Raw genomic sequence first — 19,202 nt, 5'->3', positions numbered from 1 at the left:
CCAAGGGGATTGTGAATATTCTGTGTGTGCATGAGGACCAGAAACCATATCCCACAACAAGAGTAGCAGTGCAACATGACCCCGAGGTTGAACCAGTAACACTCAATGTAGGGCTTATCCCTAAGTTGCCCGAAACCTTGGTCCTTGGACAGGACTACCCTTTATAGAAGACCTACTGAAAGAGACCCGGACTAGTGAAGATGAATGGAGAGAAACTGCCCCGTTTGCCTTCCTCACAGATCAAGAGTGGCCTCCTACCAAACAGAGGAAAAGCAAAGGACAGAAAAGGAAAGAAAAACGAGAATGGACACAAATAGCACTAACCAGGACTGCAGACACCTGTTCTCTGGGAACACGATCAGCAGTTCCATACTGCTCAGAGAGAAGACCCCACGCTACGGGAAGCATGGAACAAGGCAGTGGAAATTGAAGACGCCCAAAACGTAGGTCCCCAATTCTTAAAGATAAAGGGGTTGCTATATCGAAAAGGGGGGAAGGACCAGAAACCACAGCTATTGGTCCCTCAGGTATTCAGGGAGAAGGTTCTGTTTCCCGCCCATAGTCATCTCCTAGGGGGCCACTTTGGAGGGGATAAACAGAGAGCACTAATCTTGCCCAGTTTTATTGGCCCGGCATATACCATCAAGTGAGAAAGCACTGTCAAGAGTGCCCCACCTGCCAGAAGAACAGCAGATATAACCCCCCCCAGCATCCCTACGGCCTCTTCCCGTTATTGAAGAACCCTTCTCCCGAGTTGGGATTGATCTGATCGGTCCCCTGTTGCCCTCTTGCAGTGGGTACCGATATGTTCTGGTTATCGTCGATTATGCAACACGGTTTCCAGAAGCCATTGCCTTATGGCAACCCAACACCACCCAAATAGCAAAAGCAATGATTTCTTTTTTCTCCAGGGTGGGGTTCCCCAAAGAAATCATCACAGACCAGGGGACGCCTTTCTTCTCCTGGTTAATCAAACAGGTATGCCAACAGCTAAGGATAAAACAGATCCGTACAGTGGCCTACTATCCCCAAACAGATGGGCTCGTAGAGAGGTATAACGCCACCCTTAAAACAACCTTAACATTTTTTACTAGACTTAGAATCCCGTAAATGGGAAGACATGTTGCCCTAGCCATTTTTTGCCATCAGATGTAAACAGCAGAAAAGTACGGGGTACTCTCCTTTCGAACTCCTTTAATGGAGACAACCACGTACCTTGCTAGATATGGCTAGAGAGGAATGGGAGGAAGAAGGGAATGGAGCCAAACCACTCCCTGAGTATGTATGGAGTCTAAAAACCCATCTAACCCAAATCAGAAGCATAGTAAAGACCCATTTTGAACAAGCACAGGAAGCCCAGAAGAAACAGTACGATAAAAAGGCCGCTGAAAGAACCCTGAGTGTAGGAGACATGGTCCTGTTAATGATGCCGAGCTCGGACCACAAGTTAATAGGGCAATGGCAAGGACCCTTCAAGATAATAGAGAAGATAACCCCTGTCACATATCGCCTAGAACTGGACCCCCACAACAAAAAGAACAAACAGATTTATCATGTAAATCTGCTCAAGAAGTGGCAAGGCCCTATGCCAGCATTGGTAGGCATAGCGGAGAAACCAACCCCCCTGTTCCATCAGAGCATTGACGGTGACCTACCGTTGGTCCTCAGATGAGATCTCTGTACCAGGTTATCACCCCTACAAGAGGTGTTTTCCACAAACCCAGGGAAGACTACCCTGGTACAACACGAAATACACACAGTACCAGCGAAGAAGGTAAGGCTGTGTCCCTACCGACTGCCTGAGTCCCGAAGAGGTGCCATAGAGCAAGAGGTACAACAGATGCTATGCATGGGGATCATCGAACCCTCGCACAGTGAGTGGAACTCCCCTATAGTGATAGTACCCAAACCTGATGGATCGATCCGCTTTTGCATCGATTTCCGAGAGATCAATAAGATATCCCAATTTGACGCCTATCCCTTGCTCCGGGTTGATGAAATGGTTGAAAAATTATGCAAAGCCCAGTATATCAGTACCGTAGACCTATGCAAAGGTTACTGGCAGGTCGCTCTGTGGAAATTTAGCTTGTAACTGAACATTATCTGCGCCATCTTGCCTCTCCCCAGCGCCACGCACAGCGAACGCACGGCCGCCATTTTAGGCACCCCACTCTCTCCCCCGCTCATTGTCGATCGCCAGCGCGTTCCCCTGGCGCTGCAAGCATCCCCCGCGCGCCGGCCACCCCCGCTCTCTCATACACGGGCCATAAACCCTCTCCTTCTGCGCGACCCTGCCATGGAACCACATCCTACGCCTGACCGACATCCCATACATGGTCATGCATCTCTTTTGATAACCCCCTTCCTCTGCGCCCCATTGTCCGAATCGATCCCAGGCCATCACCTAGCCCTGCGGATGCAGTTTATTGCCCCTACTGTAAGGGAAACACCCCACATCAAAGGGATTACAGTAGATCAAAAGCCCCTACCCCCTGAGACCCGGCCGGTCGCACACACCCCCGGGAATTGGCGGAATGTCCAGCTGTGTGATAGCCATCTCCTACTGTGGATGGGGTGGGGACTTCCACTGTAGATATGTGTGGGAACGAGCTCGAAGTGGGGATTCCGAGGATGTTCTTTCATGTTCCAAGACAATCTCAAGAATGTGCCATGTATGATAACTCTGCAATAAAGTCATAAACCTGTGTATAAGAGGCCAGGCCTCAGAGATGCAGTTAGAGCACCTCGTGACGATACCTTGCTGTCTGATCTGATGTGTTCTGCTCCGATGGAATAAAAACTTTGTTTCCTGCCTTCCAGTCTCCGGCGCCTGCCTCTTTCATTGGTAAATTATCGAATGGTATGAGAGGCGATTACCGCCGGGCAATACTTGAAGGGTTATCGACTGAAACTGCCGCTACCGTTTAACAATTGGCGTCCCAAGCGTGGGGCCCATCAGCGACACGTGGATCCAGTGGGAGAGGTCCTGACGACAGAGTGAACAACTGCAACGATCGGGAGAGCTCCTGCCCGATAGACCCTCGTCTGGCAGCAGATCATCCGAACTTCACTGGTTCCGAGCAGACCTCTCTCGAGTGATCTACGGTCCTGACTGGGAACCATCAGGAGTGCCGCGGCAAATACGGAAAGTAGAGGACGATCGGGCGCTGGAGGCGGAAGACGAGAAACTGTCCACGCGGTCCGGGTAAGGTCGTGAAACACGACAAATTGCGAAATAATTGATTGATTATTTGAAATACTAGTATTGCTCATTGATTGTTCTCTTTGAGATATTCGCTGTCTACAAACGGGGAGGAGTAGAAATACTCTCTCTCTCTCCCTTTGCAGATAGTGAAGGGTAGGTAACGCAGACTTTTGTCCCCGTTGTAACCCGTCGTGCCTATCTTTATCTCCCCACTGATTGATTGTCCGAACATTGATTGTTTTGAAGAATAGTGCTCTTTGAGATATTCTCTGTTTGCAAATAACGTAGAATAGAAATATTCTGTCTAGTCTTTGCAAATAGTGAAGGGTAGGTAACGCAGACTTTTGTCCCCGTTGTAACCCGTCGTGCCTATCTTTATCTCCCCATTGATTGATTGATTGATTGATTGTCCGAACACTAGTTGTTCGATATTGGTTCTTTGGAGGTATTCTCTGCTTACAAATAACGAGGAATAGAGATATTCTGTCTAGTCTTTGCAAGCAGTGAAAAGATAGGTAGTGCTGACTTTTGTCCCCGTTGAAACCCGTCATGCCTATCTTCTCCCCATTGATTGGTAGTTGGTTCTGCCCAGACCGCTTATTAGAGGTGAACCATCCGGCTCCACTGGAAGGCACCCCTAATAAGGACATGTTCACTAAATATGAACTAATCGCCGTAGTTTATAGAAAGCTATGGCATAAAATATACAAAGGGGGACCCCGAGAGTCAGTGGCCACTGGTGGGATCCTTTTTGACCCTACAAAACTAAAGAAACGCTAGGAAATAGCCCTTTGTGGGATATATGGAACTAGGGGAAGGAACCAAGCTCACGGTCAAGACGGCCACGAGGTAGCCCGGCTCCATCGCTCTCGCTGCCTAAACATGTCTCTCCTACCACCCACCCCGCCCAGTAGACACAACCGGAAGTCTGTTGATACCCACCATCAACGTCACCGAACTTGACTAGGATCACGCGCAATTGGACAATGCCATTTTCCGATTACACTAACTAGATTGCAAATATGTACAACACTCCAACAAAGTAGTATGGTTAAACATTTTTAATAACTTATAGGTATAACAACATTCCGACAAGATGAACAGGTTAAAACACGTTTTAAACAACTATTTACATGACAGTCTGCTGCGACCTGCATCCCAAAGCATTTACGTCCACGTGACACCGTCCTCGCCTCTCCTTCCTCGAAGTTGCAACATTGGCCTGTTTTGGGCGGTCCTTTTAGTCGGTTTTGGGCTATAAAAGCCATGCAAAAATCCATTGACATCAGTGGCGGACGACTGTGCGAATAGGCCGGAGGCTGCACGAAGCGCCGAAGCTCTGGCAGTCCCAAGACGGAGTCTGCCACGCTGTGCGGATCTTCCCATTCTCTTCTTCCTTCAATAACGGAGGGTGCCCTGGCGGGGGGAAGCGACGCGGACGGGCCTCCCCCACCTCCCCAGGTGGAGGCTCGCCAGCAGATGAGGGCACCCCAACCGTCTCTTTCGCCGGCCAGCCGAGTTGCGCCCTGCCACTTCATTCGCCGTTCGGCTGAGTTGGCGCCCCTGCACTCGACCGCCGGACAACCACCCAAGCACGGGTTCACCAGGATTGCCACTAGCGCCCGACGCGAGGAGTGGGCCCCCGCAGCCAAGTAATCGGGGACCCGCCCCGGTGGCGATACCATCCGAACTGCTGCTGTTGCTACTACTGGACCCGCCCCGGCGGCGATACCATCCGAACTGCTGCTGTCGCTGCTACTGGACCCACCCCGGTGGCTGTACCGAAGAGCTGCTGCTGCTGCTGCCTTTGGACTCCGGCGGTCGGTTCTTCGGATCCAGGCCTAGCCCACCGTGAGACGGTTCTGGACTCGGAAGCTTGTCTGCTTGGGCGTGGGCCCCACCCTTGACAAAACACCCCCTCAGCTTTGCAGATTCTGCGGGAGTCATTGGCACTCGACTCCCACGGACTTCCGGTAAGGACAAACCGCCGCCATTGTTCTTTGCCCCGGGCGGCAGCCACCTTGCCTCCGCTTGGTGTAGTGAGAAAGACTGATTCAAGACGTCGGCGGAAGAACCCGCCTGCTGCCCCGCCCCAAGAACGGACCACGGCATTGCTACAAGATCGCGGTGACGCCATGCTGACGCAAGCTGACGCTAACGAAAGTTCTCGAACTACCAAAAGGAATTCTGGTCCAACAGCTAATTCATGGAAAGACTTAGACTGTACACTGGCCCGACCTCGTCCCAAAATGGCGCCGATGTAGGAGAGGCCTACAACTCCTTGTGGCGTTCCAGTCACGTGGCATTTGTGTTAAAAAGAGATATGTATGCGATGCTTCCACACATGATGGTCGGGGGGGGCGGGGAGGGAACCGATTTTTGCTAAATTAGTGTTGCTCGTGATACTCGACGCCTCTCACGCCGTGGCCGGCCTATAGCGGTTGTAGGCCCGTATTTGTATACTGACATTGTTTTAAATAAAGGGCTTCTTAAAAGGAATTACGGAATCAGTGTCATGACAAATCATCTAGGTTGGTAAAGGTTTTTCTTTTGAATAAATGATTGTTACTCCCAAGCAAAAGAAGACAGATAATGCAGACCCCATTTGCCTGAATCTTTTTGATTAACGGAATTTGTACCCATCACACCTGTCCTTTTCCAAGAGTTGTCAAATCGATGGTCAACTATAGCTTAAGGTATATGCCGAACGCAGGGTATGGTATCTTGCACCATAATACACGACCGATTGAGAAATGCATGTACGACCAGGGAACCCGAATTTAGGAGATGAATGAAATAGAGCATCTTTGTCTCGGACAAAAAGAATAATAGGTCTGTGGTATTACCCACTCCTGCGGCTAGCCTGGTACGTGGTAAGTAGAACTTTTTCGTGTCTACGCGCGCTAAGGTACTTTGAATACTGCACATCCCCTCCCCTCTTTTTCCCCTCTATAGGTCACGACGAAGTTCCGACTGAAGAATGGAGTGGACATGGACCGCACCGAGTTCAATATCAGGAAAAACTTAGACAAACGTTGTGGGATAGTGCGTAAAGTGCAGACCACCATTGGGAACATGAGAAACTGTATGGTATGATTGTGCGTGTGTGCTATGATTATACGGTATGTATGTGTATGCATTTCATGCTTGGGTCACTTGAAGAGAGCGTCACCGTATGATTCAAGTGCTCGTCCATCGATCAAAGGGAGGAGAGTAAAAGGTCCGACACCCCCCCAAGATAAACTACAAAATACTGAAAATACGCAGCATGCATAGGAAAGAGGACAGGAAAGGAGAGGTCCCCATACTCAACGTAGCCCTGAGTCTCCGTCTTAAGTTTCTGCGCTTCATGCATGTACTGTCACACCCTATCCGGTATTTGTGTGTACGTGATCACCAAATTTATGTCTTTTCCCCGCTTGTGTTTTCTTACATAGAACAGACCCATGCTACTCCATGTTGTGTGTGCACCAAGTGGCCTATTATCGTACCCATGTCTCTCTCTCTCTCTCTCGTTTTGTGTCGTACATATGCCAAATAGCCTACTTGATGCACACGTCTCACTCTCACTCTCTCTCTCTCTCTCTCTCTCTCTCTCTCTCTCTCTCTCTCTCTCTCTCTCTCTCTCTCACTCTCTCTCTCTCCCTCCCTCCCTCTCTAAAGGCTTTCTTACCCTCTTTCTTTTTGAAATAAATTAACGACACATACCTCTTCGGTAAGCGTATAATTGGCCTGAAACACGGTGGTGTTCGAACAAATTGACAGAAACAAAACGACCATACTATACCACGTTACTACCTCTCCTTTCTGCAAATGTTGAGCTTAATTGGCTGAGAAAGAAAGGACAGGTAAGACGACTGATGTCTCCCAATCTGCCCTCATCACGGGGACTATATGTCAGTGGTTTTCGTTTTTAGAGCTCTAACAACACCATCTCCACCGCCCAGAATTGCCCCCGCCCAATTACCCCGAAATAGAATGTCTAAAGCATCCCGTTCTCCCAAAATAACCCCAGCCCTATACTAGCCGTCTCAGAGTATTTCGAACGAAACAGCTGATGACCTTATTCTCTAAAAAAAAAAAATACATCGCCTAAACTGATAAGGGTTACCTATTGTCTCCAGCAAGAATAATGTTTAGCTTATGTTCCTCCCCGAAATGGATACTCGTGAACCCATGACAGTAGCACCTCGCACTTTTTCATAAACTTAGCAGTCCTCGGAGGAAAATGTGTATTAAACAAAACTTGTGTTGAGATGAACGAGTCTCTACCGGAGAAGCCGGTTCGAATTTTTAATAGACCAGAAGGTTGACAGATGTCAGGCTTCCTGCAACGATTATAGGGCGCAGGAATCGACACCTAGAAGACCAGACGATGGACAGGGACACCCACAGAAACTTGCACCACAGCAATGATTAATAGATTAGTAACACGCACACTAACATCAGAGTTAATAGACATCAATCATACAGCAACCGATAAAAGCATGTCCGCAACTACTCAGTGGTTGGGAGAGAGGATGAAGTATGTAAATATCTTCCCTGCCAACTCTCTAAGATTTTGTTTCTTGTACTCATTTAAAGATAACGTGCTGCCATTGGAAGAGAGGGGTCGGACGTGACGCACAGCCTGGCTGCAGACCATGGAACATCTATGGCATCGACCAAGGGGGAAGCAACGAAGCAAAAAGGGCGTGAGACGAGGCACCATTATCAGGATGATAAGCGATAGAACGAAGGGCTACATCGAGGCCCCCTGCTCACTGACCAGCGTGCCTGAAGTCCCAACCCGTTGGGCCCGATTGATGGGCCCAGTGCTGGAAGATTCTGCTCTCCTTGGTCCGCATTTTTGATCCGATCCCACTCCACCCCCTCTTCCCTCGGCATCCCGAAGCACGTCACACCCTTCTCTCTCTCTCCCTCTTTTATATGGATTATGAATTTGACCTAACTACAGAAGAACAAAAAGCGGGTACCCTGTCTCAAAGTACCTATGATGAACTGTGTTAGGGAACAGGACTGTGATCGGAGAACAGCGAATGGTCACACCCCGCCACGTGAGAAATTGGATTTGAGCTGGACCTTAGCTCCACCGCCGGTGCTCAACAGTGCCAACGAAAGAAGAACAACAATAAGAGCTTACCAGTGATAGCTCTTTATAATAGGACACTGGAAAGAAGAACCCATGTTAAGTTGAAAATCCTCTCCCAACCACCTTTTTATATTAACTATCTTCCAATCGAGTTTTCATGATGTTGCATCAATCACTTCCGACTGTACACTGAGAAGTTAAGAAAATCTAACTTTGTATAATGACATTCATACAACACCAGCCATGCACACGACTATACTGACTATTTTTGATCTACACGAAGTCTGGGCCTTAAGTAATGTACGAAATATCCCTTGTTTTGCCAGAAACATTTTTTTTGCTTTACAGTATCCTATTTGTGCTCAAACAAGCTCCCCTCCTCCTATCCCTGGGCCTGACATGCGGCACAGCTGATGTAATTTTGTATGTACTACCTCCTCGCCTACTTTATCAACTGTATGTAACTATGTACAAATGTGTCAGATTACTCCTGCCTGCCCTAAAAACTCTGTATCTTTAAGAAATGTATGAAAAACATTAACGATATTATAGCTGAAGGGTTAACGAAGGTGAATGTTGGCCAGGCAAGCTGGCGAGATATGTTAAAAGGGAGGACTGTGGAAATTTAGCTTGTTACTGAACATTATCTGCGCCATCTTGCCTCTCCCCAGCGCCACGCACAGCGAACGCACGGCCGCCATTTTAGGCACCCCACTCTCTCCCCCGCTCATTGTCGATCGCCAGCGCGTTCCCCTGGCGCTGCAAGCATCCCCCGCGCGCCGGCCACCCCCGCTCTCTCATACACGGGCCATAAACCCTCTCCTTCTGCGCGACCCTGCCATGGAACCACATCCTACGCCTGACCGACATCCCATACATGGTCATGCATCTCTTTTGATAACCCCCTTCCTCTGCGCCCCATTGTCCGAATCGATCCCAGGCCATCACCTAGCCCTGCGGATGCAGTTTATTGCCCCTACTGTAAGGGAAACACCCCACATCAAAGGGATTACAGTAGATCAAAAGCCCCTACCCCCTGAGACCCGGCCGGTCGCACACACCCCCGGGAATTGGCGGAATGTCCAGCTGTGTGATAGCCATCTCCTACTGTGGATGGGGTGGGGACTTCCACTGTAGATATGTGTGGGAACGAGCTCGAAGTGGGGATTCCGAGGATGTTCTTTCATGTTCCAAGACAATCTCAAGAATGTGCCATGTATGATAACTCTGCAATAAAGTCATAAACCTGTGTATAAGAGGCCAGGCCTCAGAGATGCAGTTAGAGCACCTCGTGACGATACCTTGCTGTCTGATCTGATGTGTTCTGCTCCGATGGAATAAAAACTTTGTTTCCTGCCTTCCAGTCTCCGGCGCCTGCCTCTTTCATTGGTAAATTATCGAATGGTATGAGAGGCGATTACCGCCAGGCAATACTTGAAGGGTTATCGACTGAAACTGCCGCTACCGTTTAACAGCTCTACGGGAACAAGTCAGGGAACAAACGGCTTTTTCCACTCGTGGGGGTTTATACCACTTCCTGGTACTACATTTTGGCTTGCATGGATCCCTGCCACTTTTCAGAGCCTAATGAACCACGTACTTAGACCTTGCGAAGACTTCGCATCTGCATTCCTTGATGACATCATCATATACAGTGACTCCTGGGAACAACACGTGGTGCATCTGTGCAAAGTAATCCAGGCCCTAAAGGAGGGAGGGTTAACCATAAACCCCGCCAAGAGCCATATAGCCGGTAGGTCAGTCAAATACCTGGGGTATCTGCTAGGAGAAGGATACATTAGACCACAGGAAGAGAAGGCAGCCATCATAGCACAGTTGGCTTTTCCCCTTACAAAAAAGGATCTGCTCGCATTCCTAGGAATTTTAGGGTATTACAGAAGATTCATACCCTCCTTTTCCCAAACGGCAGCTCCCCTCACCGATATCCTTTGAAAGGATAAAAAACCAGAAACAGAGCTCAAAAACCCCTCAGCCGCTGTACAAAAAGCGTTCCACAGTTTAAAAAGGGCTTTGATAACCAAACCTGTGCTACTCAGTCCAGACTACACCAAACCCATCATATTGCAAACAGATGCATCAGAGTACGGCTTGGGAGCTGTGTTGTCTGAAAAGGATGCACAGGGACAGGAGAGCCCAGTCATGTATATAAGCAGTGAACTGTACCCCAGAGAAAGAAACTATGCCGTGATTGAGAAAGAAGCGGTACAAAAGGGGGTGGTGATTGAGAAAGAGGCATTAGCCATCAAATGGACGGTCAAATCATTAAGATATTACCTGGATGGTTGTGAATTCACTTTGTTTACAGACCATGCACGCCTAGAGTGGCTTTCACGTAACAAAGGGCACAATGACCGGATCTTAAGGTGGTTCCTTGCTTTATAACGATTCAGATTCACCACTTTACATTGTAAGGGACAGGCACAAACCAATGCTGGCCTTCTCTCTAGATACCCAATCGAACCTTTTCATGTAAATAAGAAAGTCAGAGAAAGGGGATGTTGGAAGGGACCCGTTACCGATATCTCAAGAGCCGACCCCTTCCCTCTAACTACAGATGAGATCACCTGGGTCAGGGATCCACCAATCGGCCACCCGGGTAACTCTTGGTCCGGGACCTCTTCGTTACAGGAACTCGAAGGCAGGTTAGAGGACATCAACCAATCAGGCCGGGAGCAGCAAGAGGAAAAGGCGGAGCAGGATGGAGAACGCGGTGACGTCACGGAGTCTAGAACGAGGAAGAGAGAGGAGTCACAATGAGCCGGAGAGTCAGAGCTGGAGAAGACGAGGAGACGAGACGAGGAGCCTGGGAAATACACGGAAGAAGTTGGGGAAGTCGACGAGTGGTGTGAGGAGTGGTGGACTCCCCCTAGGAGGGAGCAAACGCCGCCGTAACTCAGGAGAGTTACGGCTTGGACGGTGTGTCACTCCGCACACGAGCCGTAGGCTAAGAGGGATGGGAAGCGGGAGGGAATTAGAGGGAGGAGGGAGAACGGGCGGGAAGGTACAGGGCAGAGAATCACTTGGGCACCGTAAATAGAAGTAGAATTCTAGCACCATCCCGCTTAGGCCCACCCCCCATTTTTCTCATACTCTCTAAGTATCATTTCATCTCCCTTCATGTGAATAGTACGTGTGGTCTCAGGATAAAAGAGGGAAGTATCTACTCTAGTTCAAAGGGAGACAGGATACTGAATATCCATCCTGCCATTTTCCTGACCATCTTTTCTTCACATGCACCGGGTGTGGTGATGGCCTGTAGTATAACGCTCGATTCATACAGATATTCCAAATAACACAGAGTGCTTACCATCCTCTTTTGTCTCTTTCTTCGAGCATCCTTGGGGTCGACGGACGTGTCGGATAATCCTTATCAACACCCCGGAAGAGACGAAACAAGACGAAACAAGGAGACGGTGCTACCTATCAAGTCTACGCCTGGAAAACTTATAGTGGTTTCACAACTACTACAATAAAAACCAACCATTGCCAAGCCACTTAAGCCTGCTAGTTTCTATTTCCCCCATCCCTCCCACAATGCCATAACAAACCAGTGGATGAAGAGGGATTTCTGAAAGTTAAAATAAGTATATTACAAATATAATTTTTCTAAAATCAAAAGGTCTTGGCTAATGGCAAACCTAAACATCAAGACGAGAATGAAGAGAGGGCCTGTACACTGGAGCATGGGTCCTGTTTTACTTGAACCCATCAATGGATGAGAAAGCACTTGCCCTGTTTGAGTTTACATGTTTGTGACCTGGGGGCATATGTATCAACATCACCATTTGCGATTCTCAAATAGCGATTTTTTGAGAATCGCTATTTGAGAATTGCAAAACGGGATGTATTTAAAAAATTGGAAAACTTTTGCGATTTCTTAAAATTCCTTAATTGCGATTAGCAAATTGCGAAATCGCAATTAAGGAATACCTTCCCATTCATTCCTATGGGCCAGGAGGCCCATAGCAATGAATGGGAAGTAATTCTCAAATAGCGATTCGCAATTTGCTAATCGCAATTTGAGAATAATTTCAAAGGTGCAAGGGTGTCAAGATGACACCCTGATGCACCCCTGAAATGAGCATGTGTGGTCATTTGGCGCACATACATGCCCTAAGGGCATGTATGTGCACCACATGGCACTTTGTAAAATTACAAAAAGTGCATTTTTAAAAGAAATCGCAAATTACCACCAACTAGAAGTTGGTGGTAATTTGCGATTTCTTAAGGATAATTCGCAATACTTTGGTGCGTGTTACATATCATTTAAGAAATCGCAATTTGCGATTTCTTAAATGCTTACGCAAATTTAAGAAATCGCTAAATTAGCGATTCCTTAAATTTGCGATGATATTTTGCCTCATACATCCCGTTTTGCAAATTTTTAATCGCAAACGCTGTTTTTTGCGAATCGCAGCGTTTGCGAATAAAAATTCGGTTGATACATATGCCCCCAGGTCTGTGAGTCGCTAGGGACTTCTTCCAGCTTGTACTGCATTTCATTTTCTAAGTGAAAAGCTTGATAGCAGAATAATTGAGAAGCACATTGAGCACTAGGAAGGAAGTGAGGCTAGGATGCATATTTTCAGTACAGTATAACTACACCTGCCCTCTTTATGACCATCTTCCTAGAAAATCTCATTTCCTTTGCCTCATCGTCCTTCAGGACACAAAGCTGACCAGTGGAACATGTTGTTCCCTGAAAAGTTCAGATCTCCAAGGAATTAATCCTGTGAAAGTCTAAGTCCTTCTCTCTCAGGGCTAAGAGGTGCTTCGATTTGCCCAAGTCCAATTAATGGCCTGGGCTCAGATTTAACAGAGGACTGTGCTGTTCACCCATTAGGGTTCAGGTAACATCTACAAGATCCTAGCCAGATTACCTCTTCAAGAAGGTTCAGAATCTCCTCATCAGTTTATGTCAATGACATAGGACAGAAGAAGCAAAGGATATTATGGATAGGACAGGCTCTATTTCCAGTTTATAGTACATAATTAGAGTGGTCAAAATACAATAGAATACAACTATGATAAACATTAGAAACACCAAACACAATATAAAAACTACAAACACTACAATTGCATAAGAGCAGTGACACTGCAATCAACAGTCTACTGTTGGTTACATATTATGTAAACAACCTTTCCTAAGCCTGCCTACCATGAGACAATAAAGTAAGAAATACTCAACAGTCCCAATATTGGCAACTGGGCACAGGTATCTTCACTCTTTCAAGGACTTTGCCTCACACAGCCCTACACTTGTGAGCACTGAAAGCTGTCCCACCAGAACCACAAGTAGAGGATATGAGCATATTGACTGGGGTTTAGAGACAGAGACCTCTTAGCTACATAATGGCTTTCAGGGCTGGCTTTAGCGCTGGTGGCGCCCGGTGCAAGAATCCTTTTTGGTGCCTTCACACCCCATGACCGCCTCCTCCGATTCTCTCAATACCACCGGGCATAAGTTCCTCTCATCTCCCCAATCATAAGTTATTGCTAAACATAGAGCCCCCCTGAGTTTGGTGCCCCCTCCACAGGACAGCACCCAGAGCGGCTGCACCAGTTGCACTGCCCTAAAGCCAGCCCTGGTGGCTTTCATTCAAAATAGACTAAGGCCTCGTCAATGGTGGCAATCCACAACTCATCTTCACTGTGTGATAGATCTGTAAAGGCGCCCTTTACTATTACTAAATCAAGAGGGTACAGTTCTTGTAGGAGAAGGAAAGAGGCTAGGTTGGAGACTTCCCGGGGATCCTAGTGATTATTTCTTAGTGCCCTGGCACATCAAAATGGATGTAATGCGTCATCATAGGGCGTGCTTCTTGTTGGGCCGGCACAGCAATGCCCTACCAGCCGCGATAGGGCTCTTTATCGGAGGTCTTTTTAGTTTTTAGCCATAATGATGCAGGTACGTTTGAGGACGTGAAAAATGTAGGGTGGAGCCGGTGCAAAATAAGGTGTAAAATGAACTGAAACTGTCTAAAGGATACCAAACTGTTTTAATGTGATGGTTCACTTGGTAGAGTTAAAAACAACGAGAAGGGGCTATCATAAGGGCTCAATGGACCAAGACAGCCTTATGTTTATATGTGGTCTGGTCAACATATTTCATGCTCATCAGTTCCACCTGATCCTTGGTGTTTCTTCAGGACCTAGAAGATCCTTATCCCACAGCATGGATGTGACATGAGCAATACAGAGTGTGGAATTACGGGGGGCGGGTGGAAGCCCCACAAGGGTATGCGGTGGAAGAAACACAGAGTGCGCGGGTTGGGGAAGCAACACGGAGGGCACGGGGATAGAAACAAATGGAATCAGAGCAACATGGAGGGTGGTGGAAGTGAACAAACAAGAGACAGCACAAAGTGGATTTAAAGAACGAGAGTAGCTCAGAGGAAAGACCCTAGATGAAATGGTTTAAAACTTAATTGCACTACAGAGAAAGTGGAAGGTGAATCTGCATAAAAATGAAAATGCGAAGAGTGTCTCACAGGAAAAAGGTGCTGAAACTAGAACTTTCATAATGTTATGAAAATAAATGTTCTGGAAAAAGTTGGAAAACACAGAGAATGAGGGAAACACATGCACTCTCATGGAGTGCTTTTGCAAAAATAAATAAAAAGGTTCCCGAAAAGCAGACCCATGTGGAAGTAATAATGGGGCCACATCAGAGAGATGATAAACATGCTATCCTTCATGGGAGGGATAAAGTCTAGACTGACTGGCTAAAACAAATAAAACCATTGAATAGATAAGAAGCAAATACGTGCCAAACTAAATAGCCAATAGAAATAAATGGGAGGAGCTGCTTTCTAGGTCAGCTATTGACATGACCCCAATAAGTCTTTTGTAAATCAGACAGCTGTGCTGTCTGGCAGGCCTCAACCTAAAAAGGAGCAGAGCTAGGACTTAACGTTCACAAATGATCGCACAGTAGGAAACAGACTGGCCAGTCGCACCTCCCTCCCAAAACAACCCCATGTGAGACTGTTTTGGTAGAGGGTGACAGTGCCTGCAAAGTCAGATGCAGGCACTCTCCAAGAGGGTTGTCCATAACAAAATGTAGATACAAGTTAAAATAGTGCAGGGAAGAGATTTCTCAGGGTGTAGTGGCTGGTCTGTAGACTCTATTCCACGTCCTTTCAAAATGCATGGCGATCATTTATCCATCAGCCACTACCAATATATGTCGATGTCTGCACCTCCAAAATGTTATTTTTTAATATGCAGTTTTACCCTTCTCTAAGTATGGTTATGAGTGGCAGACACTGACTGATATAGTACGTCACACAAATATAGGCTTATCTTGGTACTATGAGATAATTTCCCCTCATGATATGAAGTACTGGTGTGATGCAAAATTGTTTCACCTTTCAATCCATGCCTCAAAGCTAGTTGGATTAAGAAAATAAGATGGGGGTGATGGAGCATTTGAAGTAACTATGTGGTGGGGGTGGGTGAATAGTGAGGCTTATGTAAACTCTCCTAGCAACTTACAAGTTCCTACACCTCAACATATACCACCCTGGGATTTTATTTGAATTTAAAACCAATTCATTCAGTGCACTTCCCTCAAAATGTGTTTCTTAGGGAGGGAAGGGAGGTATCACTGAGAGCTTAGCCATTTAGCTAACTGTAAACCCACATATATATTTTGCATAACTGGCTGACTTGGTGTGGCAGTAGAAAGTGTTTTAGGAGCCGAAGAAGTGACCTCATGCCTGTCTTTGTAGTGTTGCCTACAGCTGGAATTTAATAGCAGTTGACCACATAGTAATATGGTGAAGGCAATCAGGAAACACAAAATATTAGCACTACCCCAAACTGTAGCCTACCCCTTGATATAATATGTACATCGTATTTGTTGAATAAATACAGTCATTCCTTTTGGTGATTTGCCGAGCACTGGAAACTTAAGAAATATACCAGAGTCTTTCTTACAGTATAGTAAGTCAGCTTTTGTTTTTCTTTTCTCAAAACATATTTTAACAAATAGAGTGCAAAATCAAGGCATGCATGTAAGTGTGTGAACATACATAAATACATTCACCACAAAAAAACAGAGGTTACAGAGACGTTATAATTAGGGTGACATTTCACTTGTACAAAACCAGAGTAGTTCAGCTGTTAAAGTTAGCTGAGCTAACTATAACTCACGCCCCTGCGATGCACTGCTTATGACCTCACATATTACATCACTCATGATATGGTCAGTGACATCACTGATGGCATCTCTGATGACACCTCCAATGACATCATGGGTGACATCATCCAGTGACATTGAGTGTTTTTAAAATGTTTGAGTGTTAAATATATATACCAAGGTGTATTGGTGAATCAGTGTGGGTATGAGTGGCTCTATGGATGATTCAGTGGATGTGTGACTGACTGTATAAGGGAGTGATTAGGTGTCTTCATGAATATATGGGTGAGTGACTTGTGTGCATGTCTGTATGGTGTCTAATTGGTTGTATAGGTGTGTGAGTGGGTACATGAGTTTCTGTATGGGTGAGTGATTGGTTGGCTCAGTACATGTATTGGTATCTCAATGTCTGTGTGGGTGGGTGAGGGTGTGTGTAACTGCCTGTATGGATGAGTGAATCAGTGGGTAAGTCAGTGGCTCTATGGGTTAATGAGTGTGTGTGTGTAAGGGGCTGTATGGGTGAGTGAGTGTGTGTGTGGCTGTGTCAGTGAGTGAATGGATGTGTCGGTGGAATATGGGTGAGTAACTAGTTATGTGAAAGGCAATATAGGTGAGTGTTGGAGTATATGAGTGACTGTATATGTGAGTGAGGGATTGTGATAGTGGCTGTATGGGTGAGTGTGTGCTTGCATGAGTAACTGTATAGGTGAGTGAGTATGTGTTAGTATCTATATGAATAAGTTAGTGGGTGTGTGTATAACTGTAAAGGTGAGTAAATGGCTGTGTGATTGACTATATAGGTGAGTGAGAGGGTGTGTGAGTAGCTCTATGAGTGACTGACAGTGTGTGAGTGTCTGTATGGGTATATGAGTGGATATATCAATGGCTCTATTAGTAAGTGAGTTGGTATATGAGTGGCTATGTGGTTAAATCAGTGGATGTGTGTATAGACCTATGAATCAGTGAGTAGCTGTGTAAGTTCTGATATGGGTGTGCCATTTTTTTGAGAATGTTAGTGTGGAAGTTCGAGTGGGCGTATAGAAGGTTATATGGGGTGTGAGTGCGTACGTCAGTGATTCTGTAGATGGTGTCATCACTGATGTCATTTGAGATGTCATGAGTGATGTCATCAGTGATGTCACTGACCATGTCATAAGTGATGGAATATGTGAGGTCATAAGCAGTGCAATGCAGGGGTGCAAGTTATAGTTAGAACAGCTACCTATAACTGCTGAATTTCACAGGTTTTAAATGAGTGAAACCTGAGCCTAACTATAACATCTCTGTAACCTTTGTTTTTTCAGTGAATTTCTAAGTTTTTTAAATTCAATTTCCTAACTATAACATATTTGTAACCTTTGTTTTTTTCAGTGAATTTCTAGGGTTTTCTAAATGCTGATTTCTAACTATGACATCCCTGTAACCTTTGTTTTTTTCAGTGAATTTCTAAGGTTTTTTAAATGCTGATTTCTAACTATGACGTCCCGGTAACCTTTGTTTTTTTCAGAGAACTTCTAAGGTTTTTCAAATTCTATTTCCCAACTATAAGGTTGTTGTAACCTATGATTTTTTTATTGAATTTTAAGGTTTTTAAATTGTATTTTCTATCTGAAATAGCTCTATAGCATGTATTTTTATAACCTTGTATTTTCTTCAGTGGATTAATAAGCGTAGTTTTTTTTTCATTATCTTTTTTTTATTTGCAATGACGTCGCGATACCCACGGTGTAGTCACGAAAGGCTCATGTTTTTTATTAAGTCTTAAACTTATATACAGATAGTTTTCTTTTAATAGCATACACTAGCTGTTTAGTAATGTAGAGTTTATATTCGAGTTTGTGTGATGGTTTTGTGAAAAAACCTCGTCAATGTGGTATTTTATATATTCGCTGTGACTCTGTAGACCACAGAGTCGTCGGTGGTCCCAAACAGCACGTGTTTATTTAAAACTCAGGAACACATACACATATTTTAATTAATATTTGACACAAGTTGTTAATTGATGTACTCTTTAAACCTAACTGTTGGAAGAATTTTTCAATTAAAAGCCTTTTACTTGGTGTTTTGCGTGATCGCGGTGATGCTGGAAGTTAGGATGAAGTCGGTAACCGCGATGAAGGCGTGTTTTTGGTAAAGTGTATAACACATATTTATACATATTACATTAAATGATCCATATTTGGGGTTTAATATAAGTTGATGATCGCGATCACGTCGCGAAATCACAAAACAAATGCAAACATTCAACGACCACCACCACATAAAAAATTATAACTTCAATAATTCATTCTTACCATTACAATACACATATTTCTAACATAAAGAACATGTTTGTACACATATATTTGTAGTAACATTTTAAAAATCTGTGTTTGAAACCTACTTCCTGTTTTAGCAATGACACTGAGAGTTGCGATGACTTCGGTAACCGTGACAATTGCGCCTTTTTGAAGAGGTTTAAAAAACATATATGCACACATTTTACAGTATTTTAGACACTATGGGTTTATGACTGCACTGTTTAAAGACATATTTTTGTAGGGAGTTTGTATAAATCAATCATTTAAACTTATTTTCCATTTTCAGAATGATGCCGGGCAACGTGATGATATCGGTAGCCGCGTTCACCGCTAAGACGCAGCAAAAGCACAAAGCAAAAGCAGGGATTTAATAGCCACGACCACATTCAAAATGTATAACTGCAAAATGGATTATAACCAACAGACTAAACACATTACTAT

Source organism: Triturus cristatus, chromosome 3_1 (assembly GCF_964204655.1).
Source record: "Triturus cristatus chromosome 3_1, aTriCri1.1, whole genome shotgun sequence".
NCBI lineage: Eukaryota > Metazoa > Chordata > Amphibia > Caudata > Salamandridae > Triturus > Triturus cristatus.
Note: the sequence above shows the minus strand (reverse complement) of the source record.